Raw genomic sequence first — 24,670 nt, 5'->3', positions numbered from 1 at the left:
GAACCAGGCCTCCTTGGAGAAATGACTGATTCTAGGTCTGGGGAGGAAGATAAAAAATAAAAGACAAACTTAGAGCCTCTTGTAATGCCAAACTGTAGGGAATACCAAACAAGAACAGTGAGTCGCCTTTGTTGAAAGGACACAGCTCACTGAAAGAACTCCCAACGACCAAATACTGGGAAAATTTTTGCACAAAATAAAGTAGTATTGAATTATAACCAAAGGGTAAATTTTATCCATGAGTTCATACTGATAAAAATAAGTGGTCATCTAAATAAATGGGGAAAAGTAGATGAATCTCTGGTGCAGAATAATTCCAAATGATTCATGTAGCTATTCAGTTCTGGAGTTGTACTCCTGATTCTCAAAGTGTGGGTTATACTATGTAACTTCTTTCCAAGTAGTACAATATGGAAAACTGGGAAAAGAATAACTTGACATAGGAGAAACCTAACACCACTTCAATCATGTGATCAAATTTAGCATTAACATTTATAGGTCATATTGATAGCATGATGTGATGAGAATGACACTTCACCTCTGTGGTCTTCCTCTTCCAAAACCTTAACCTCAGTCTAATCATGAAAAAAACATGAAACAAATCCCAATTGAGGGACTTTCTACAAAATACTTGAGTAGTACTTCTCAAAACTGTCAAGGTCATCAAAAATAGGGAAGTCAGAGAGACTGTTACAGCCAAGAGTAACCTAAGAAGACATGAGTATTATAATAAGGTAAACTGGATAGGGTCTGGAAACAGATATAGTGCTTTAGGTAAAAACGAAGGAAATCTAAATAAAGAATGAACATTAATAAGTAATAATGCATTAGTATTTGTTCATTAATTATAACAAAGGTACCATACTATTGTAAAATCTTAATAGTAAAAGCTGGATGTGTGAAATAGAACTCTGGTACAATTTACAATTTTTCTGTAAATCTACAACATTCTAAAATAAAAGCTTATTTAAGATAAGATAAATGCCTCTGTCATTGTGGTAGATACTGCTAGATTGCCATTTTGTACTATTACCTGAAAGTATTTTTTCCTTAGTGTTACCTGCTGAATGTATGGTCAGACTCAAAATTTTGTCAGTTTGATAGATGAGAACTGGTATAATTCAGGCTGTTGAGTTTCTCACTTTATCAGTGATGTTGGGTATTTTTCCACGTGTCCAAGGGGCATTTAAGGTCTATCCCTTTGAACTCTTGTGATCTTTGTTTTTCTAATATGTCATTGATCTTTTTCTTCTTGGTTTCAGGAGTTCATGATGTGGATTGCATTTTTTTAAAGATTATTTATGATTTTTTTAAATTCAAAACTTTGTTTCCATGCAAACTTTTTACTTTTATATGATTGTATAATTTTCCCTTATATGTTTCTGGATTTTGAAATACAGTTAGGAAAGACTTCATCACAGTAAGGTATTAAGGGAATGCATCCATATTTTCTTATAGTACATGTGGTTTCCTTTTTACTTTTAAATTTTAAATTTGAGATGCTTTAATCCTCCCAATCTTTGGGGTATTTTAAATGTTTTACCTTTTCTTTCAAATTACTCTTACATAAGGATACCTGGGTCTTTGTGCTTTAAGTGATTTATAGTAAAAGAGATGTCTACAAATTTTCTCTTTTTTTGGGGGGGGGTACTGAGTATTGAACTTGGGCACTCCAACACTAGCCACATCCCAAGCCCTATTTTGTATTTTGTATTTTGTTTGTATTTTGTTTCAGGTTCTCACTGAGTTGCTTAGGTCCTCACTAGTTGCCAAGGCTGACTTTGAACTCACAATCCTTGCCTCAGCTTCCCGAGCCACAGGGATTATAGGCATGCCACTGTGCCTGGTTTACACATTTCCTCTTGACAAAAGTTTCTTTTTACTGTTAAATTGTAGAACAATTGTGGATTGTTCATACATTCAGTTTTCCCCATTCTGTTTATCATATGATTCTTGTTTAGATTATTAAGTTTATCTGTGATTTATTTCTTACCTTCCTTAGAACTCCTCACTGATACTTTGATCTGTCTGATATTGTAACCTCTTTATTTGGTATTTAGAAATTTAATGAGTGAGCCAGTTAGTTTTATTGAGAATCTGGGATCAGTAGTGTCAATGGATGCTGCCTACTATATAATTCATTCTATAGTGATTATATAATAATATATTATATAATTATTATTATATATAATAATAATATTATATAATGAATTATTATAACCCTTTTTAAAAGGATTCGATTGTCCTCTACACTGTGATGAGTCTGGTATTGTTGAATTGAATTTTTAATAGATATTTGGTAAGGTATCTAGTAGGGTTATGGAATGACCACCAGAAATCACCTGTTGGGTTTCCAGCTTTTACCAATAAAGGAGAATATCACCTTTCTAGAGTTGATAGCATCTTCAGGGAGTAAAGGATGGCGTGGTGAAAAGTACAGTGAAGTAGAAAGGGACAACAAAGTTGGGTATTGAGGGTTTGGAATCTGGCTTCAGATGAGTATTTCAGTGTAAGACTGAATTAGTGTTAACTTTTCATCTGCGACCAAAATATCGGATATAAACAACTTAAAGGAGGAATGTTTATTTTGACATAGTTTCAGAATATGGTCTCTGGCTCCATTGCTTTGGACCTAAGATGAGGCACAACTTCATGGCAGAAGTGTATGACAGAGGAAAGTTGTTCAGCTTATGGCAGCCAGGAAGCTGGGAGGAAGGGGAAGGGGAGGGACTGGAGAGAAGATAAACCCTCAGAGAGCACTTTCCTCCCATTAACCTATTTCCTTCAACTAGGTGCAACCTACCAGGAGTCCATTCAGCTATCAGTGGATTAATCCACTGATAAATCAGAGCCCTCATGATCCAGTCATTTTCCAAAGTCCTACTTCTGAACATATGAGACTTTCCAGATCCAAACCATGACATTCAGAATTAGGGTAAGGTTCACAATGTAATAGTTTAGGATTTACAGACTTAGCAAGGCAGAGGTTTTAAGGTAAGATTTTCAGAGTCCCGGAAAGTGAACATTATTTACTGTTGTTTACTGAAAAATTGAACATTCTAATTTGGTTTGTATCGGTTTTTCTGGAAGTTCCTGAAATGAACAGTGAAGTTATGTGGAACTCTTATCTACTTCACAAGACTTTCCTGGAATAGTAAAGTCATTTGTTGAAGACAGCTGAATAGTGATAGTTATTAAAGACTATAAACTCAGTGTAGACAGTTTAAGTTCTCAAGTTCTCAGTGCCCATCGAGAACCACAGTAAACTCAAAATGTATTCATAAAAAGTCTAATTCATGGGCATATCTACAAAGACTGTACACTTTCTCGATGATTGGTTTGGACTTTGGATTTTTTTCCCCTGAGGAATCAGGTCTAACTTTAACAGTTAAGGCATCTAAAACACTCAGTTGAGTATGAGTCTGCAGCTCAGTGAAGAGATCAGGATCAGAGAGAGAAATTTGGGAGACAGAACACTGAAGTCATGTCCCTGAATGAGCTTGCCTATGAAGGAAACAAATAATATGAAAAATGCTTGGGACTTAAGTTCTTAATTGTCACACTGGTGTGTGTTTGTTGTGCGGGGATATCTGGGGGTGGGGCAAGGGAATAAACCTGAAAAGGAGTGGTCAGAGAGATTGAAAGAAAACCAGGATATTATTATAGGGAAGTCAAGGAAAACGTTTTTAAGACTGATGTGGTAGTGGTCTAACTCCTATAAGATTGGAAGGAGAGGTAAGGATATATGTTATTTAGTTACGTAGGTATAGGTTAGTTGAGGAAATTGCTGCTTGCAGGTTTCTGTCTTTAATGTCAACTGTTTACAGATGTGTGCAAATGCAGTTGTGATAGGTGAGGAAGAGGTCATTATGTATTATAATGTATACAGTTTGAAGTGAGCATTGGCAAGAGTGAGAGATCAAGCTCAACTGAGAAAGAGTACAATTGTTGATCACTGTTGACACTAATTTAGGTTTGTTGATTAAAACTGCTTTATTATGTGACTTCAGCAGTGCTGATGTCAGTGTACAGATGTGGAGAAAACCTTAGGTAAATCAAGATTGGGATAGATAAGCATATGCAGTTCTGTCTCAGTAAATGATAGGGACACATTTTGAGAAATGTATCATTAGGAGCTTTCATTATGCAGATATTATAGTGTGCTTATACAAGTCTGAATAGCATAGGTCAGTCACTCAACATGTGCTTTTTGCCACACAGTCAAGAGGCATGGCAAACACAAGATGTTTGAGGTTGCTGTTATCATAAATGTGGCATATTATTTTATATGTACATCATATAAAATCAAACATTTTCCATAAAAGTAGAAGGAATATACTCTTAACAGTGAAACGTACAGTATAGTAAATACATAGACCAGTAACATAGTTGTTCAAAATCATTATCAAGTACTATGTACTACTCATAATTGTATACACTTGCTTTTATATGACTGGCCGTACAATAGATTTTCTCACACCAGCATTACCACAAACATGAGAGATGGATTACATTTTGACGTCCTAGGTGATAGGAATTTTTCAGCTCCATTGTAATCTTATGGGATCATTGTTGTATATGCAATCTATCATTAACCAAAATGTTCTATCTGACTGTTTATACATCAGAATAGTCAGAAGTATGTGTACTGTGCTCCCCCTCACTGCCTGTGGAGTGACTGTAGCAAAGCTACTTTGTTGTGCCACTTCCTTCCTTTCTGATGAATATTCTTACATGTCCTGCTTACTTACCCATAAACTTACTACTTGACTAGTATTTAGCCTGTCTGAAGTTACTTTTACTTCTGTGGAGAAGTAAATTTGTTTTTCCTCTACCTGGTTTTCACAGGGCTTTGAGGTCTATAGTGGTGTTTTTTTTTTTTTTTTTTTTGGTGGGGGGGAAGAAGGGGTTTTAAAATGGAATTGTAAAGAAAATAAGAATTTGCCAAGGGGACAGATCACAGGATGAAGAACAGGAGAACCTAGTGGTTCCAGGTAGAGGGATATGCTTGTGTAAAGCAGAGAGGCCTAAGCAAAACACCTGAAGGGGATGAAAGTTATGAATAATTTCACTGAGGCAATGAAAATGCTTACTGGGAATGTGATCTCTAAAGATGGGGCTGAAAAGTAACAGGGTCAGCACATAGGCCTTATATGCCTAGGTGGAGAAAGAGCTATTGGCTCCAGTGATGAATTTTTCAGAGTGTGTACAATATTCAGTGTTATGATGTTATACTAGCATAGGTATTTTATATTGGGAAGTTGTAGGATATTTTTTAAAATATATTTTTAGTTCATTATAGTTTATACATAATGGGTTAATTTTGACATTCATAAATGCATTTAGCACTTTAGCATAGTAGAAGTTGTTTAAAATTGAGAATATTTTTGTGGTAATAATTTTACCAACTTGGCTTATATGTTATCCCACAAAAGTTGATCTCATTTTGGCTATGATGGGGAGGAGAGGTGGTCTGTGGTATGTAGCTTGCAGTTTTATATACAGTACATATCACTTGATGTTCATTAGTTGAAAGTATGGTAGAGGAAGTAACATCTGTTGGATGCTTATCTCATGCTAGCCACAGTACATCAATTCTAATTACATTCTTTTGAGGTAGTAAACAGTGTTGGGGATTGAACCCAGGACCTTGTGCTTGCTCTACCAGCTGAGCTATATCCCCAGTCCATTAATCCCTTTCTTGAAAAAAGACACTGAACATGGCTTTCTCAGCGTCATACTTCTCACTCTCGCAAGTGTCCAAATGAGGGAATCAGGATTTGAACCTAGTTTAGGCTTACCCTAGAACTTACTCTCAATTTTTGTTATACAAAGTGGACTTTCTGTAGGCTGTAAACCCTTCATCACTAGTGCCAAAGTAGTATATAATTAACATTTCCCCATAGGTGTTAATTAAATGTGGAAATATGTTACCTCTCAGCTTTTGAGGATCAAGACTGAACAGGTAGTGAGTAATAATGGAGAAAAGAGAGAATCTAGTCCCAGATAGCCAGCCTTTCATTAACTGGAGTTCATTTAATTCCTCTTAGTTGAGAATTCAGATAGCCAAAAGTATCCTGTTGATTAAGAATTCTAGTTCATTCAAGCATCACTGTTTTTAAATGTCTTTCTGTGTTTTCATGGGAAACCTATCTTTGAAAATTTAAAAAAATCTTGTCATTTGTAATGCATATATTGCATATTTTATCATCTTTTTATTTTATATTAATTTAACTCAGTACTTTAATTTTCTATTTGTAATATGCTGAGATTTCCTAAACAAGTGGAATTAGTACAATAGAAAAATCCTACAAGAAAAATGAAAATTTTTAGAAAAAAACAAATTCATGGCTGTGGAGTTTAGGTATAAATTTTCATCTTACTGTTTTGATTACTGTAGATCTTATAAAGAAAGTGGAATATGCTTTGTTAATTGACCGTTGCTTTGTTCCTTCATGTTAGGATTGGTATGTGAGCAATCTCTAATTTTCCACTTAGCAACTAATGTGGTAGAGGATTAAGAAGCTCCCCCCATACACACAAATAAAATCACCACAAAGTTTTTCTTCAGGTGATGGTATTAAGGTTAGTCTTGGGAAGATATTCTTGGGGGTTTATTTCCAGTGTCTTCAGAATTGACCATGTAAGAGTGATTTTTTTCTTAATAGTCTTTCCTTTGCTTAGAGAAAAACTTTACCAGGTTGAAGAGTGCTGGTATTTTTAATATGTTGCCAAGTCTTCTACTGTTGCCAAGGCAAGTTGGCCACTATCCAGTAGAATTTGTCTTATAAAGACTTTAATAGTATTAGTTTTCTAAAAATATAATAAATTATTATTGTGTCATAAATTGTAGAATGACAAATAGTATATTTAGTTGTTCAGATCAGATGTGTCTTGAAGACAAAGGCTATGAAGTTACCTATACACATTCTTCTTTTTTCTTTTTAACATGCTGAGAAAATTTATGTTTACCTTGTGCCAAGTATGCTAAGAACATTCTCATTGAAATGTACATGACCATTTAGAAAGTAGGAGATTTTGTGAGACTTGTGTTTTAAAAAAATATAAAAACAATTCCTAATATTACTTGGTCATACTTGAAAAATATGTCTTATAATATGGACTTGATATTTTTGAAGGGAATGAAAGTTTCATTCTTATAATAACTGTAAGAAAGTTGCCTTTTAAATATGTAAATGTATGTTATTACTTAATTTTTCCTACTTAAATAAGATCTCCAAGTGCTGTTTTAATTTTTTATTGTTGGAATTAGGATTGAAAAAAAGCATAAATGAGGGAGGAAAAAAGGAGGTACTGAGAAATGAAATTAACCAAGGAATATTGTTCTATTGTTCACCTGTACAATATGTAATAGTGAATGCCACTATTATGTATGATTATAATGCACCAATGCAAATTTTAAAATAAAAAAGTTTCACATATTAAAAAAGGGCAAATGATTGGCTTTACTTGATAGGCTGTCTTTACATCAGTGGGATCATCATGAGTCAGGCAGAGGCTTCAGCTTTGTAGATTTGATATACCACTTCAGTTTATTTTGAGGTGATGTAGAACTATAGAAACAATTCTGCTAATTAGAGACTAAGGTACAGTGTTAATTTAAAAGTGTAGAATGAGAAATAATTGACTTGATGTAACAAAATTTTTTTGGATATTAGTGATGTGGTGGGGTAGGGGAGAGACAGAGATTTTTTAAAAAAGGTATCCTTAAGGAATTTATGATATGGTAAAACCCAGACAGTTTTGATTTACATAGGCCACTTAATCCCAGTGAGTAAATCAATTTAGGAGACCAGATTGTAGATTTGAAGACTGGTTGGGAATAGCTTTAGGAGAGTGAGTTTTCAGTCTTCTTTTTGTACTCAAATATTAATTGAAGACTCTTAAGAGCTTTCATTTACTTGGGTTATATTTGTATGTATTGTGTTATGTATATATGAAAAAATTCTAAATGGTAAGAAATTGTAATTTATTTAAAAATAGAAAACATTATGTTAACACATTTTTAAGTGAAAAAAATAACTTCAAAATAATATGAGGGGCTGGGGATATAGCTCAGCTGATAGAGTGCCTGCCTTGCATGCACACGGCCCTGGGTTCAATCCCCAGCACCACCAAAAATAAAGATAAAATAAAAAATATATATATGAGTAGTATTCCACTGTATATATGTACCACATTTTCTTTATCCATTCATCTGTTGAAGGGCACCTAAGTTGGTTCCATAGTTTACCTATTGTGAGTTTAGCTGCTATAAACATTGTTGTGGTTGTGTCACTGTAGTATGAAGATTTTATGTCCTTTGGGTATAAACTGAGGAGTGGGATAACTGGGTTAAATGTTAGTTCCATTCCAAATTTTCTGAGAAATCACCATACTGCTTTCCATAATGGTTGCACCATTTTACATTCCCACTAGCAATGTATAAGTGAACCTTTTCCCCACATCCTCACCAACATTTATTGCTTGTATTCTACTTGTATGTACAACTGAGTAAAACAAATTAAAAAATTTTTAAAAAGAATAATGTTACTGTTCTTGCATAATAATAATATGCAGGTAATATTGCATATTTTCCAATGTAAGATTAGGAATAGATATTAATTTTATCTTTTCATTACTTTATAAACTAAAAGATGTTTACTAATTATTTATTATTATTCTGTGAATTACCTGTCCATGTTTGCTCGTTTCTTAGATTTCTTGTTAATATATAAATGTTCTTTGTAGATTAAAGATCTTTCCCCTTTGCATTTATGTGAAAATATTGGGTGTATCATTAAAGTCTATAATTTATCTAACTAAAAAATATGAGAAGAGATGCATTATATTACATACTTGCAGATCTTTAATGTCTAGCTTACTTGAAAGTGAATTCTCACATCTTAATGCACACGTATACATTTTATTCTATTGAAGTATTCTATGGAGTTTAGTCTCTGTTGGAGTTTAGTCTCTGTAAAAACTCTACTCTTGTGAGATAAGTGTTAAAAAAAGCAGATAACATTTTAGTATTGTAAAAATTATTTTGACCTCAAGACCGACTGTAAAGATTTCTCAGAGCACATTTGGAGAGTCTGCTTTGGAGCAAAATGAAATTGGATCCTGATCCTGTCTTTGATCTTACTGTCTGGATTGGATATTTTTATGGCTGTCTTTGTCATACCTTTTAAACTTAAACCAAATTCATTTCCTACATCTACTCTCAGGAGAAAGCTATGAATAAATAGCCTTAATTCCATAGGCTTTGATTGGAAATGGCAAGCCTAGCTAGCTGTATGATCTTAGGCATATTTATTAACATTTTGGAATCTGTTTCCTCCTATAAAATGGATAGAGAGCTAACAGTTCATGAGACTTTCCTGGGCATCAAATAAGACAAGTATAGCAATTACAGTTTCTAATCAAATCTTACTCTTAAAAGAGGTTAGCAGAAAACACTACCTGAGCTGTGTTCCATTTTTGTCACATACATTTTGAATTGTTTAATTACAGTTGTAAAATATACTAAGTACTTAATAAGATTTGTGTTTCAAAAAAAAAAAAACGATTTGTTCATCCTTGTAAATAATCTAGAGTGGCTTTTTTTTTTTTAAGCCATCTTCCTTTTTCTGTCCTATTGTCTAGCACTTATTTGGGCCTTCTAGGGTCTTTGAAGGGAGTGGGTATTTTAAAAAACACAAACAGCAAGATATCATTTCTTCTCTAAGGTGTTCATAACCTTGTGCTTAAATTAATTGGAAACAATTAGTACTATGTTTATTAAAGAGATGTGAAGGCTGTGAGATCATTAGTATAGGAAATATCAGTTTTGTCTAGATAAATACAAAAGGTTGTGCCTTCTTAAACACTGATTTTTGTAACTCCTAGAAGAAAGAAAAACTACCAAGCATCCAACCAGTTCATATTTACTGAGGGAAGATATGTGCTATTATGTAGTGTTTGAGAATATGAATCAGGGTGTTTTACTGCTTCAGTTCTAAGTGGCTCCTTTGCTTACTTGCTATAATCCGTGTGTGTGTGTGTGTGTGTGTGTGTGTGTGTGTGTGTGTGTTTTAATTTTCACTGTCTAAATTTTTCCATACATAAAATGGGGATAATTTTAGTAATCTTATAGAGTTAATATTATGGTTAAATGAGTTAATGTATATGATGTTCTAGAACAGATTGGTACTTAATACTGCAACTGCTTTTCCTAATACATTAAAAAGGAATAAGACATAATTTCTTTGACAATGTTAACTTCTAGTACTCCCACAGATCCTATATTTTAAAATGATTGCTGAAAAATTACATGTGAAAAGTTTTTTTAAAAAAATTTCTGTTATTTAAAGCACTTTTTCCCCTTTACTTACACAGAGGAGAAAATTGATAAAAGACTAGGCCTTTTAGTAGTTAGAATGTGTTTTATCTAAAATCATATTAGTTGATTTTTTTGGGGTGGGGAGTGATGCTGGGGGTCACACCCAGGTCTTGTGCATGCTATTCAAGTGCACTACAGCTGAGCCATGTCACCAACCCATATTGGTAATTTTTTTTTTTTTTTTTGGGTGCTGGGGATCGAACCCAGGGCCTTGTGCTTACAAGGCAAGCACTCTACCAACTGAGCTATCTCCCCAGCCCCCATATTGGTAATTTTTTGAAGTACTTTCCCCCCTTGAGTTTCTAAGTACCTTTTTAGGTGCATGTTGTGAGAAAAACTGATGCTTAGGGCTTATTTAAACTTAAATCTCACTTATTGAGAGAAAACTTGTCGTTGGCATCAGTAGTACTAATCATTTTCTGTACATTTTTAATCATTCTTGAAGGATATTCTGGCTATACCTTGTGAATTATCTGGTTAATCTTAAAAACAGATAGTTGCTCACATTTCAATGTTGAGACATTTATTTGAACACGTCTTTCAGGTTGTCCTTGGTTATATTACATTTTGTGTCAAAACTAGGATAGTTAAGTCATAAATATAATTGCATTCTAGGGCAGTATTTGTTGCCTTTTGAAGAAGTAGGGAATGGCATCGTTAAAGTTAATCCTTTTGCTTATAGAAAGAATAGGAAAAGAATGAAAACTTTTCTTTGTCCTTTATGTCACTGAGGATATTGGATAAATGGTAATGCTTATGAAATATGTACACAGAAGGTAACCTATCAAGGCTCTTAGAAAAATTTAGTTGGAGCGATATGCCTAAAACGAGAGATTTGTGTAGCCATTGTTTCATTTCTGGGTTAAAAAATCAAGTCTATGCATCAGAAAACAAAGTCCTGTTTTCTTCTAGGTTAAAGAATCCATATATTTTGGGAAGCAGTTGAAAGTACAAAAGAGCATCTACTTTGGGCTCCTGTATAAACATTTTTATACTCTAAGCACCTTTTTTTTTTGTCTGTTTAATTGAACAACCCTATTGCAATTAAATGACGATTGCTCTTTCTCTAATAGTTGAGTAAAATTAATGAGAGTAAATTAATTCTGGATTGAATAATGGTTACTTTTTTTCTGATTTTACTTTCTTACTACTCATGAGTTCTTGATATACTATTAGATTTTCTTTCCTATTGATTGCACACCTAATGACTTGTATTTTAATCAAATTTGAAGTATGCTGTTATAAAAACATTCACATAAATGAACTTAGATGCCTAGGAGCTCACTATAAATGTTGTCTCCAAAGCATAATGAGTACAGAAATTAATAGGTCTAATCCTCTAATAAATATTTTAAATTTCTGAATAAAATATGATGTAAATCTTAGCTGATACCCACATATTTCAAAGTTTTTATTGTGTGACTCAAATTTGCTTATTTTAGATGACATAGATTGTTGGATGCTTGCGAAGACTGCTGTGTACAGCATGTATTTTGTTTTTTCACAAAAATATTGTTTTAAAGTTTGATATGATCTTTTCTGTTATTTTTATTATAATTATTAATCATTAATTATACAGATTAATGGGTTTCACTGAAACATTTGTGTACATTCATATATCCTGCCTTGTGATCATGTGCACCTTCCTTCTACCCTCTATTGCTCCCCTCCCTACTTTTCCTTCCCTTTCCCTGATAGCCCTTCTTCTGCTTTCAGGGTTTTTTTTTTTTTTTTTTTTCCCTTTCTTTTATGGGTTTCATATAAGAGAGAAATTATGTGATACTTCTCTTTCTGTGTCTGGCTTATTTCACTTAACTTGATGTCTTTCAGTTCTATCCATTTTCCTGAAAATGATGGGATTTCATTCTTATTTATGGATAATACTTGTGTATTTCTACTGTATTTATCCATTCTTCTGTGGATCGGTACCTAGACTGATTACATATCGTAGCTATTGCAAGTAATCCCACAATAAACATGAGTATACATGTATCTCTTTTGTATGCTGACTTCATTTCCTTTTGATATATACCAGGAGTTACATGGCTAGATCTTACGATAGTTCTGTTTTTAATTTTTTGAGGAGACTTGTACTGTTTTCCGTAGTGACTATACTAGTTTACTTTCCCCAGCAACAGGGTATGAGGGTTCAGTTATTTACATCCTTGCCAGCTTGTTATTTATTTATTTATTTATTTATTTTTTAGATAATGGCCATTTTGACTGGTGAGATGGAATCTCAATATAGTTTTTTAAAAATTATTATTTTTTATTTTTTGGTACCAGAGATTGAACCCAGGAGCACTTAACTACTGAACCACATCCCTAACCCTTTTTAAAAAATGTTTTTTGTTTTGAGACAGGGTCTCTCTTTGTTGCCTGGGACCTTGGTAAATTACTGAGACTGTCTTTGAACTTATGATCCTCCTGCTTCAACCTCCTGAGTTGCTGGAATTACAGGTGTGTGCCACCTTGCCCAGTTCAATATGTTTTTGTTGTTGTTGTTGTTGTTGTTGTTGTTGTTGTTTTTTGGTACTGGGGTGCTTAACACTGAAATACCTCCCCAGCCTTTTTTTCTATTTCATTTAGAGACAGGGTCTCCATAAGTTGCATGGGGGCCTCCTTGCTACATTGCTGAGGCTGATTTAGAACTTGTAATCCTCTTACTTAAGCCTCACAAACTGCTGGGATTAAGGTAGGCACCACCACGTCCTGCTCAATATAGTTTTGATTCGCATTTCCCAAATGACTAAAGATGTTTTCATATATATATATATATATATATATATATATATATGTATGTATGTATATGTATATATATGTATGTATGTATGTATGTATATGTGTGTGTGTATATATATGTATGTATGTATGTATATATATGTGTGTGTGTGTATATATATATGTATACGCTATTTGTATTTCTTTTGAGAAGCCTCTGTTCAGATCACTGTCCATGTTTTGATCAAATTACTTGTTTTTTAAAATTTTAAAAATTTGTTAAAAATTTTTTGAGTTTTAAAATATATTCTGCATATTAATCCTCTGTCAGATGAATAGATGGCAAACATTTTCTCCCATTCTGTAGATTTCTATTAACTGATTGTTTGTGGTACAGAAATTTTTAATTTGATGTATTCCCATTTGTCAATCCTTGCTTTTGTTTCCTGAGCTCCTGGAGTACTCATAAATTGTTGTCTGTACCAAAATCTTGGAGTGTTTTCTGTGTGTGTGTGTGTGTGTGTGTGTGTGTGTGTTTTAGTAGTTTCCATGTTTTAGGTCTTCATTAAGGTCTTTGATCAATTTTGATTTGATTTTTGTACAGGGTGAGAGATAGGAGTCTAGTTTCAATTTTCTGTATACAGATACTCAGTTTCCCCAGCCCATTTGTTTAGAGGACATCATTTCCCCATTGTATGTTTTGGCACATTTGTCAAGAATCAGTTGGCTATAGATATGTTCGTTTATTTCTGCTTCCTCTCCTCTGTTCTGTTGGTCTTTGGATCTGTTTTTAATGCAAGTACCATGCTGTTTTATGTCACTATGGCTCTGTAGTATATTTTACAATCAGGTATTGCGATGCTACCAGCATTACTCTTTTTGCTTGCAATTTCTTTAGCTATTTGGGGTTATTTGTGTCTCCATATGAATAGGTTTATTTTTTCTAGTTCTATGAAGGATGTCATCAGTGTTTTGTTGGAAATTGCATTGAATCTATAGACCATTTTGGGTAGTATGACCATATTTACAAATTCTAGAATAGGGGAGTTCTTTCCATCTTCTAGTGTTGTCTGCAGTTTCTTCCTTCAGATTTTATAATTTTCGTTATAGAGGTCTTTCACCTCCTTTAGGTATATTATAGGATAAAATTTTTGAGGCTATTGCTAATGGAACTGCTTCACTAATTTCACTCTCATTGAGTTCATTATTAGTGTACATAAAAGCTACTGATTTTTGTATGTTGATTTTTTTTTTATACCTTTGTTTGTTTATTCTTCTGTGGTACTGAGGATCGAACCCAGTGCCTCACATGTGCCAGGCAAGAGCTCTACCACTGAGCCACAACCCCAGCCCATATGTTGATTTTTTATATCCTGTTACTTTGCTGAATTTGTTTTTTGTTCATCAGTTCTACGAGTCTTTTGGTGTAGTCTTTAGGATTTTCGAAGTATAGAATCATATTATCAGCAAATAGGAATAATTGGATATCCTCCTTTGCTACGTATATACCTTTTATTTCTTTTTCTTGCCTAGTTGCTTTGGCTTAAGTTTCTTGTACTATATTGAATAAGAGTGGTGAAAGCCCACATCCTTTTTTTTTGTTCCTGATCTTAGAGGAAATGCTTATCAGTTTGTCCCCTTTCAGGATGATATTGTTTGTGGGTTTGTCTTACATACCTTTATTATATTGAGATATGATCCTTCTATATCTAATTCACTCAGGACTTTTATCATGAAGGGATGTTGAATTTTACCGAAGACTTTTTCTATATATTTGAGATGATCTTGTGATTTTTGTTCTTAATTCTGTTGATGTGCTATCTTAGGTGTTCATATATTGGACCATCTTTGTGTCTCTGGAATGAAACCAGCTTTATCATGGGGTATGATCATTTTAATGTGCTATTAAATTTGATTTGCAAATATTTTACTGAGGATTTTGCATCTGTATTCATCAGGGATATTGGGCTATGGTTTTCTTTCTTTTTTTTTTTTTTAAATTGTTTCCTTACCAAGTTTCAGAAGCAGGGTAATAATGGCTTAATAGAATGAGTTTGGAAGGGTTTCTTCCCTGTTCTGTGAAATAGTTTGCAGAGCACTGTTGTTTGTTCTTTAAAACTTTAGACCTGGGTTTTTCCTTGTTGAGAGACTTTAGTTACTGCTTTAGTTTCATTACTTGTTATTGCTCTATTTAGGTTTTTTTTATCCTCTTGGTTCAATTTTGGTAGGTCAAAATTTTCCATTTCTTCTAGGTTTTCCAATTTATTTGATATGATTTTTTTCAAAACATTCCCTAATGGTCCTTTGAATTTCAGTGACATCTGTTGTAATTTCTCCTTTCAACCCTTAATTTTATTTATTTGGGTCTTTACTCATTCTTTTGGTTAGTTTAGCTAAAGGTTTGCCAGTTTTATCTTTTCAAATAATTTGTTCTTTGTTTCATTGATCCTTTAATCTCTGTTTCATTTACTTCTGCTCTGATCTTTATTATTTCTTCCCTGCTAGTGATTTGGGGTTTGATTTCTTATTTTTTCTAAGACCTTGAGATATATCATTAGGTTATTTATTTGAGATCAGCGGACTTTGTTTGTTTGTTTTAACTCATTGATATAAACTTAACCTTAGTACTGTACTGCTTTTGTTGAATCCCACAGGTCCTGCTATGTTGTGTTTCCGTTTTCGTTTTACTCTAGGAATTTTTAAATATCCCCCCCAATTTCTTGAATGATGCACTGTTTGTTCAGCTGTGCACTGTCGAGTCTCCATACATTTGTTTAATTTCTGTATTTCTCTCTTGCTATTGACTTTTAGTTTCGTTTTATTGTGATCTGTTAAGATGCAAGAAATTATTTGTTTTGTTAAGATTTGCTTTATAGTTTAATATATCTGTTTTGGAAAAAAGTTCCATGGCTGATGAAAAGAATGTGTATTCTGTAGCCATTGGATGGAATATTCTGTAAATGTCTGTTAAGTCCATCCAATCTGTAATGTAATTCAACCCTGATGTTTCTTGGTTGGTTTTTTTTTTTTTTTTTTTTTTTGAGTTGGGGGGTTTGGATGATCTATCGGTGAGAGTGGGGTAGTAAAGTAACCCATTATTATGTGTGTGTATGTCTCTCCCTTTAATGTCTAGTAATGTTTGTTTTATAAAATTGGGTGCTCAGCATTTGGTACATATATAATTGTTATTTTTTCTTGATGAAGTGTTGCCTTTGTCGCTGTATAGTGTGATATTTGTGCATCTGCTAACCAATTTGGACATAAAGTCTATTTTGTCAGATAAAATATAGCCACTCTTGCTAACTGTCAAAATTCATCTACTATATCATTTTCCATCCTTTAAGCCTGTGCAGATCTTTGCAAGTGAGGTAAGTTTCTTTTAGGCAGCGTTTTATCAGGTCTGGTTTTTTTATTCAGTGAGATAGTATGTGTCTTTTAGTTGAAGAACTAAGACCACTTGTATTCTGGGTTATTACTGAAAGGAATGTAGTTCCTGTCATTTTGTTGATTTTTTTTCTTATTCTGAAAATATGTCATCTTAGATGTTTGATGGTTTACTATATTGATAAATTTCTCACTTGTTTGTCTACTTGTCTAGTGAGATTTATTCTTCTCATTCTTGCATGATTGTGTTAACCTTTCTTCCTCTTCTAGGTGTAAGAATTCCTGAAGTATCTTCTGCAATGCTGGTCTTGTGGTTATAAACTCCTTTAGGTTATACTTATATTAGAAGGTCCCTAATTCTTTTGATTCTGGAGGATCCTGGTTTGATAAACTTGCATGGCAGGTTTGTTTTTCCTTAAATATATTTTAATTTTTTTAAAAATTTGCTCTTTTTAGATATACATTAGAGTGTATTTTTGTTGTTGTCGTTCTTTTTTTTTTTTTTTTTTTTTTTTGCGGTGCTGGGGATTGAACCCAGGGCCTTATGCTTGTAAGGCAAGCACTCTACCAACTGAGCTATATCCCCAGCCCATAGAGTGTATTTTGACATATTTTACATACATGGAGTGTAAGTTTCCATTCTTGTGGTTGTACATGATGGGTAGTTTTGTTTTGTCTTTTGTTTTTCCCCCTTTCAGAACTTGAAATATATTCATGGTTCTGTGCCCTCCTGACCTTTAGAGTTTCTACTTTGAAATCTGCTGTTTTATTGATGGGTTTGCCTTTGAATGTGTCTTGGCACTTCTCTTTGCAGCTTCTAATTTTATTTCATTTCCAGTAGTTTTTGCAATATAACTGTAATATCTGTAGAGAGATTATTTTCTGATCATGTTCATTTAGTGTTCTAAATGCATCCTGTACATGGATGTCAATGATTTTCCCAACACAGGGAAAATTTCTGTATGTTGATTATTCAGTAGCTTTCAGTGGTATCCCAGAGATCTTGTATCTTTTCATTCTCATTTTTTTTCTTTATTGCTGTCTAAATATACTATTTTGATAGAGTTGTCCTCAGAATTCTGATGTTCTTTCTTCTGCTTTATCTATCTGTTGTAGAGGCTGTCAACTGAATTTTTCTTCCTGACTTACTGAGCTTTTCACTTCCAAGATTTCTAGTTCATTGTTTTTCAGAATCTCTTTACTGAAGTACTCATTCGTGTCCTGCATTGTCTTCCTTAATTCATTCAGCTGTTTATTTGTATTCTCTTGGATTTCATAGAGCTTTTAAAAAATTATTTGGCATTTTATCCACTTTGATATCTTTGGTATTCATTACTAGAGAGCTATTTTAGAAGGTGTCAGTATTACCTTATTATTTCCCCATTTCTTAAAGGTTTTTTATTGAGATTTGTGCATCTGGTGGGATGGGCATTTCTTTCCCTTTTGTTTGTGCCTTCTCTTGACAATGTGTTCTGGGATATCAGTTTGTTTATAGTGTCATTTAATTGTAATCAGGCCTCATAGTCTAATTTCCTTTTGACTTCCTTGGTGTGATTAATGGATGTTGACATAAAGCACATTGTGTTGGGGCCTGAGGGATCCACTTCTCTGAAGGTCTCACAGAATGGGGTCCCTCTGTTTTTATAGGCAGGTGTGGTGTAGACAGTACAGCATGTGGGGTGCACCCTTTGTAGTTACTTCTACAGTGGAATTGGAAACCCCTATTAGAAGTTGTGTGGTTTTTTTTTTTTTTTTTGGTCTCTGTGGTCATTTGTTTTGGTACTTGAAAGTAGTTCTGCTGCTGCTTATTCCTGTCATGATGATGAACCTGGTGCTTGTATCCTCTGTTTAGAAACTGGTACAACACTGGTTGGGGATGTGGCTCAGTGGCAGAATACTTGCCTAGCATGTTTAAGGCCCTGAGTTCAGTTCCCAGCACTGCAAAAACAAAACAACAACAACCAAAAAAAAAACCAAAATCCAAAGTTCTGGCGGGGGCAGGGGTGTAGCTCAGTGGCAGAGTGTGTACTTGGCATGTGAGAAGCCCTGAATGTACACTTAGCATGCAAGAGGCCCTGGGTTCTCTCCCTAACACCAGAATAAATAAAATTAGAAAAAAGAAACTGTTGCAACTTCAGTTATTTCATTGGGAATGCAGGAGCCAGGATCACAGCTCCCTCTCTCTGGCACTCACCTCCAGTCTTGTCAGCCATATGCAGTATGACAGGGTACAACTGATGCTGATGTTTCTGTAGATGTGGTGCCTGTAGGGTTTGTGTTATTTTTCTCAGCTGTTGCTATAAGGATGAGTATCGAGGAGGGGGGGCCTCCCCTTCTCCCCTGTGACCTGTGCCTGCTTGGGGATGAGTTGTCAGTTGGGGTCTTTTTATCCCCTCTCTTCTTTAAGTTGAAGTATCTGCTGAGATTTGAATGGGAATAGGTCGTGACTGGAACCAGGTACAGTTACCCTCAGCTGGACTGGAACTATAGCCCTAGTAACAGCACCACCCAAAGTGGCTTGATAAAGAAAGAAGAGGGGGGAGAAAAGGAATAAATAAAACCAAATAAGAACAACAGTAGCAACACTATCAAAAGAAAGGGGAAAATAATGTGGAGTCAAGAAATAATGAAAGTAAAATTAGGAGAAAAACAAAAGGGGGAAAGAAGAAACAAGAAAAAATTATAAAGGAGAGAGGAAAAGAAATTAAATATTAAAAACAAGAGGGGAGAGAAATTAAAAGACACATAACACCAGCAACAGAAAAGTATTAATAAATAAAAATTTCCTCTTCCTGGAGATGCTGGTACTAGGGGGCAGGAGTAGATATTTGCAACCTGTGCCAATCAGAGCTTCTCTCTGTCCTCTTAGGCTCTGCACCCCTTGCAAAGAGTAAAGGCTAGGGACTCTTCACCCTATCTTGTTTGCTTTGTGGTGCCTGTGAGGTGACTGGTGGGAGCTATTTGTGACCGAAATCAGTTGGAATACTTCTTAGCTGCTTTGCTGAAACTTGCTAGGGTGGAATGCAGAGTTTCCCACATAAGGATCCTCTCCAAAGCATTTCAGACTGCACATTAAGAGAGCAGGGTAGACACTGATGCCTCAGTATGTCAGTGAGCTAGGGCAGAATGTTGAACTCTCCAAAAATTCTCTTACTTTTGTTTTGTGTCCTGCACATTCAGAGCAAGGGTAACATTGGCTCTGCAGTCTGACCCCTTTATGCCCTGAAGACACAGAAAGGCTACGGTGTCAAAAGACCTGCATTTGGGGGAAGGGAGTGACTGTGGGCCCCTGCTATACACTGCCCACAATTTTAATCTTCCCAATTCCAGCTCCAGCTTTTGCATGCATTCATGCTTCATGCTCACTCCCAGTCAATTCCTTTGATTAGACTGCTGACCCACCAATTTCAAAGGAAAGCACCTTCCATTCCTAAGATGTAGTCCTATCTCCTACCACATAGAAAACTTGGTGAGTTTGTGTCACAGTCTCCCTCCCCACCCCAGCCCATGTCAAGCTTTTTTCTCCTTGAACCAGTACAGTGAATGTGCTGCTGGGTTCCAGAGATAGAAAGATGCTGGAATCTTTGACTTATAGAGCAATAAACTCAAACAGTAGTATCATTTTTAAAAAAGTACATGGGTATCATTTGTGTGTGTATTTCCATATTTCCCTGAATTACCAGCTTGATTAATGGACTGGTACTAAGTTGTTTAATTCACCAAATTCTGATTTTTAGTGAATATACCTTCTATCTCAAGCATATTTTTCTTGAACTCTAACTTGAAAGTTAATAGTACTGAAGCTCCTTTTCAAACTTTTAAACATGAATTTTGTAGTAAAATTGTAGTAACACATTGATTTCATACTATGTAGTTTCTAGCACCATCATAAAATTTTACATTCATACTATTTCTTTTAAGAAGATTTTGTCATTACCTAGAATTTGGAACCCTCTAATGTTTCTTTCCAGCTTTATTAGACTCTATTTATTTTTAATAGATTTCCTTTTAAATTTCCTTTTCCTGATTCTTCCAAAGCAGATGCTTGAACCTATAATAGTTTCATATAAAGATGCCAGAATATTTCATTTTCTAGTGAATGTTATACAAATTTGTAGAATATTTCTGCAACCTGAATATTAAAGTGAGGATATTTACTATTTACATTTATTTTATTATGTTGGGATGCTGAAAATACCTTTTAAGAATGAGTGGCAATGGGATTGGAATGCACTCAAATTTTAGGAGGCATATTGTACAGAGAGGGCTCTATTTGTTTTGCTGGCTTCTGGAGCAGCTAACCGCAGAGCACATTGATCTGGTCATGATTGCTTTCATCCTAGAGAAGAGCAAGTTAACAACAATTAAATCAAGAGCCATTTTAGAAGTTCTGACCTCAGGATAACCTCTTTTCCTTTCTTTGAAAGGGGGAACAATTCTAGTCACTTCCTAACTCGTAGGCATAAAGATGCGTGGGGAACACATAGCCACCTCTAAAAGTTGTGACCTCTTGACTTTCTTTATGCCTTACACAGGTAGATTCAGAATGGGATCTTTCCATTTTCCTTTGGTGTAAAAGGAGTATTAGTCTTCTTAACCTACTGTTCTGTTTTGAATAGAGAAATAATTCCATCCCAATTCACTTTTCTTCCAATTGGACCCTTCCTAGACTTCCATGCAGGATAGATAAAATAGACCCAGGACTCTGTAATCTCATCCTTTTCCTAAAAAGATCTACTAGTGAATGACAACTCTTCTGTGTTAGATAGCAATCTAGTGTTTCTTGATATATATATTTTATTTATGTATATATTTATTTATATGAATATTTATTTATTTAGCAGTGCTGGGGTTTGAACCCACAGCCTTGCCTCCCCAGCACTCTACCAGCTGAGCTATATCCCCAGCCCTGATATATACATTTTTAAACTTAAGCTTTCTTTTGATAAATCTGGATCTCCTGTTATTCTCTGTGTAGCTCTCCATTCATAAAGGTTTTACTGAACTGTATTTTCTAGACATTTCAATTTTGTTTCCTCTATGACTCACTTGACAGGATAGATAATTTCACATATGGAACACAAGTTGTTTTGTTGATAGGACTGGTATGGTGATCAGTTTTCAACTTATAAGTTGTAAATTCATTCTTCTCTCCTGTTCATTGAGAATGACATTATTATAGAACAACCCTGAATGTGCTCCAATTAACTATACATTATTATAGGACAACCCTGAATCTGTTCCAGTTAACATTTTACATTTTGTTTCACTTGTTAGCAACAAATTCAAGTACTCACATGAGCCCAAATATTAATAGAAGGAATTAACCACAGTTGAGAACTGTTATTTTACTTTGTCAAGTGTTCCTGTTACTACCATCATACTAAAGGTCTGTATCCTTGACTCTTAGAGAACATATTAAGTCAGAACAAAAAATGAAGAATAGAAATCATTAAAAATGTCATGAAGAAACAAAAAGGTTAAGAATTACAGGTCTGGGATTGTGGCTCGGTGGTAGAGTGCTTGCCTAGCATGTGAGAGGCACTGGGTTTGAGTCTCAGTACCACATATAAATAAATGAATAAAATAAAAGTCCATCACAACTAAAAAATTTGTTGATATTAAAATTTTATTGACCTTATGTGGTATCTTTCTACTCAGAAAAAAGAAAAGAATCCAGGTATTTAACGTCACATATGATTGAGCTGTATACCTTCCCTGATAATTGATGATATTGAGCCACCTATAATCTTGACTAATTCCTTATAAGACCACTGATAGATATTTAAATTTTCTGATTGTCCAGAATCTTGAGTATGCTATATCCTGGTTGAAAATCTAGCTGTTTTTTTTTTTAATAAGGATCAAATGGTGGGTCTTAGCCTTAACCAAATACTTGGATCAAGTATTTGTTTTTCTGAACAGTGCAACTTAGTTAGCAGCTTATAATTTTGTTTCTCAGAGAATACTTTATCTTTTTATCCTAGATATTGAAATACACTAAATTTAATAATATATCAGATACAGAATCTGAAATCTAAAATGCTCCAAAATCTGAAACCTTCTAAGTACTGCCAGGACACCACAAATGGAAGATTCTATACCTTTATTAAAACTATGGTATAAATTACCTTCAGCCTGTGTGTATAAGGTGTATATAAATTTCATATTTAGACTTGTGTCCCTTTCCCAGGATATGTCTGTCTACCGGCCTGCCTGTCTGTATTTATTCTGGAATATACATTCTGGAATGCACACACACTCTCTCTCTCTCTCTCTCTCTCTCTCTCTCTCTCTCTCTCTCTCTCTCCAGAATTCTTAAAACTTGTAACACTCTGGTTCCAAGGATTTTGGCTAAGGAACCTGTATATGGTAGTGGCTAAGATTTAGAATTAAGGGAACTTTTCATGTGGATTTGCTTTTTACTTTCTCTTTTATGAAGGACTGGATCATATTGCTTCTAAAAGAAATGACTAAAATTGCTTGCTGTGTAGGAAGAGTAACATCTGTGCTCATATAATATATGGAAGTGGCCTAGTTCTCCTGTGGAATGTCTTACACTTGTCAGTACTGTCCTCAAAAATAGTTTATTAGTAATTTTAAGTAACCTGGATTCATTTAAAAATGCATTGGCCAATCTAGGAAGACCAGGTGGTAGTAGAAGGTGTTTGTTAGAGGCCTTTTGACTTTTGCTGTGTCCAAACTCTCATCTCAGAAGAGTTAAAATGTAATCAGGAGTAGTTGAACATTTTTCTACTTGTGGAATTGAGCCTAGCATTTGTCTTTTTAATTCTGCACTAGGAGAAATGTTCATAGGTCTACCAAAGAAGGAAGGAGGAATGCTTACAAGTCTCATGAATAAATTCTATTCATGGTTTTATTTGCTTCATATAAACTTAGTTATAAAAATCGTAAAACACAAACACATTTTGGTAGTATAGTAATTGAAATTTGTTTACTTTTAGATAATTTGATATTGCTAAAATTGCTTTAAGGTGTGGGTTTTCTCTTGTTAACAATTATATTGTATTCAGTAACATTCAGTTTCACACATATTGAAAGGTTTGTGTTTTACTCATATTCCACGTATCAGCCAACTTATTTGTGCATAAGTTAATAAATGAGCTCATTAGAGTTTGCATTTTGGCTTTATCGTATTTACTAAATAACTTAATGATTTGGGTTAATCACTTAAGTTTGGGTTTTGTTTTTTTTTCATTTATGTAATAGGAATGGTGAATAGTTATTTTACCTCAGAATTGTTCTAAGACTCAAATAAAAACTCTGTAAACTCTAGGGCTAAGTGCTTAGTGGTATTATTCATGTTTTTTTTTTCTTTGAATTTTTAGTTTTTGTGGTCCTGGGATTGTATCTGTGGGTGCTCTACCACTTTAGTTTTATTTTGACATAAGCTCTCACTAAGTTGCTCATGGTGGTCTTGAACTTGTGATCTTCCTGCTTCAGCCTCTCAGGTTACTGGGATTATAGGCATGCACTACCACGCTTGGCTAGTCATGTTATTTTAACAGTAAATTTGGCAAGTGAGTATCTGTATTGCAGCGTATATTATTTTAAGGTCGGCTCAGGGAAGGTAATATACCATTGTCATATATCTTGCCTTTAAGGGAAATGAATCGTTCTTATTTAACATTGAACAATATATTTAAGGACAATTTTGAAACTTTATTTTTATGGATAAATATATAACAGTACAGTATTATGGTCTATCAGAGGTTACTAAATTGGCAAATATGTCAGTGATACATAAATAGAAGGTTTGTTGTCTGAAAAAGATTTCCTCATAACCAAGTAATGCCTTTGCAAGTTCAGTACCTTCCTTGTACCTTGTACCTTGTTCCTGTTTCATATTCATGATTACGTCATAAGTTCTTGGACATATTTTATAGCTTTTTCGTAGTACTTGATGAGACTGATGTAGGACTGAATTCCCAGCCCTCTCCTTAAAAGGGAGGAGTGATTTACTAACCTTAAATTTTTTATTTCAAGGCAGTTTTAGAAGTTAATTTGTGAAACATAGAAGAAAATGTTTTCATTTTTCTTTTTTTAGGGTTAGAGTAGAAAACCAAACATACTGGAGTGATTTCCTGTACTACTTACCATCTTTATTGATAGTACTTACCTGAGAGGATTGTTTTAAGGAGGATATGTTTAAAGCATAGA

The 24,670-nt window shown here is 34.2% G+C and overlaps 1 protein-coding gene across 3 annotated transcripts in view; it reads left to right on the top strand.

The window, feature by feature from the left end:
• The window catches only part of Cdk17 (cyclin dependent kinase 17), a 100,860-nt gene that overhangs the window by 12,692 nt on the left and 63,498 nt on the right, over positions 1 to 24,670 (top strand). Inside the window, exon 2 of one of the 3 annotated variants that reach the window (XM_047548907.1) lies at positions 12,748 to 12,844. The exons of the other annotated variants lie outside the window; for them this stretch is intronic. The gene's annotated coding sequence lies outside the window, so the exon portion shown is untranslated. The remainder of the gene's footprint in view (positions 1 to 12,747; positions 12,845 to 24,670) is intronic. 3 annotated transcript variants of the gene reach the window in all.

This window comes from Sciurus carolinensis, chromosome 4 (genome assembly GCF_902686445.1).
Source record: "Sciurus carolinensis chromosome 4, mSciCar1.2, whole genome shotgun sequence".
Taxonomy (NCBI): Eukaryota; Metazoa; Chordata; class Mammalia; order Rodentia; family Sciuridae; genus Sciurus; species Sciurus carolinensis.
Note: the sequence above shows the minus strand (reverse complement) of the source record. Positions and strands in the feature narration are given on the sequence as shown.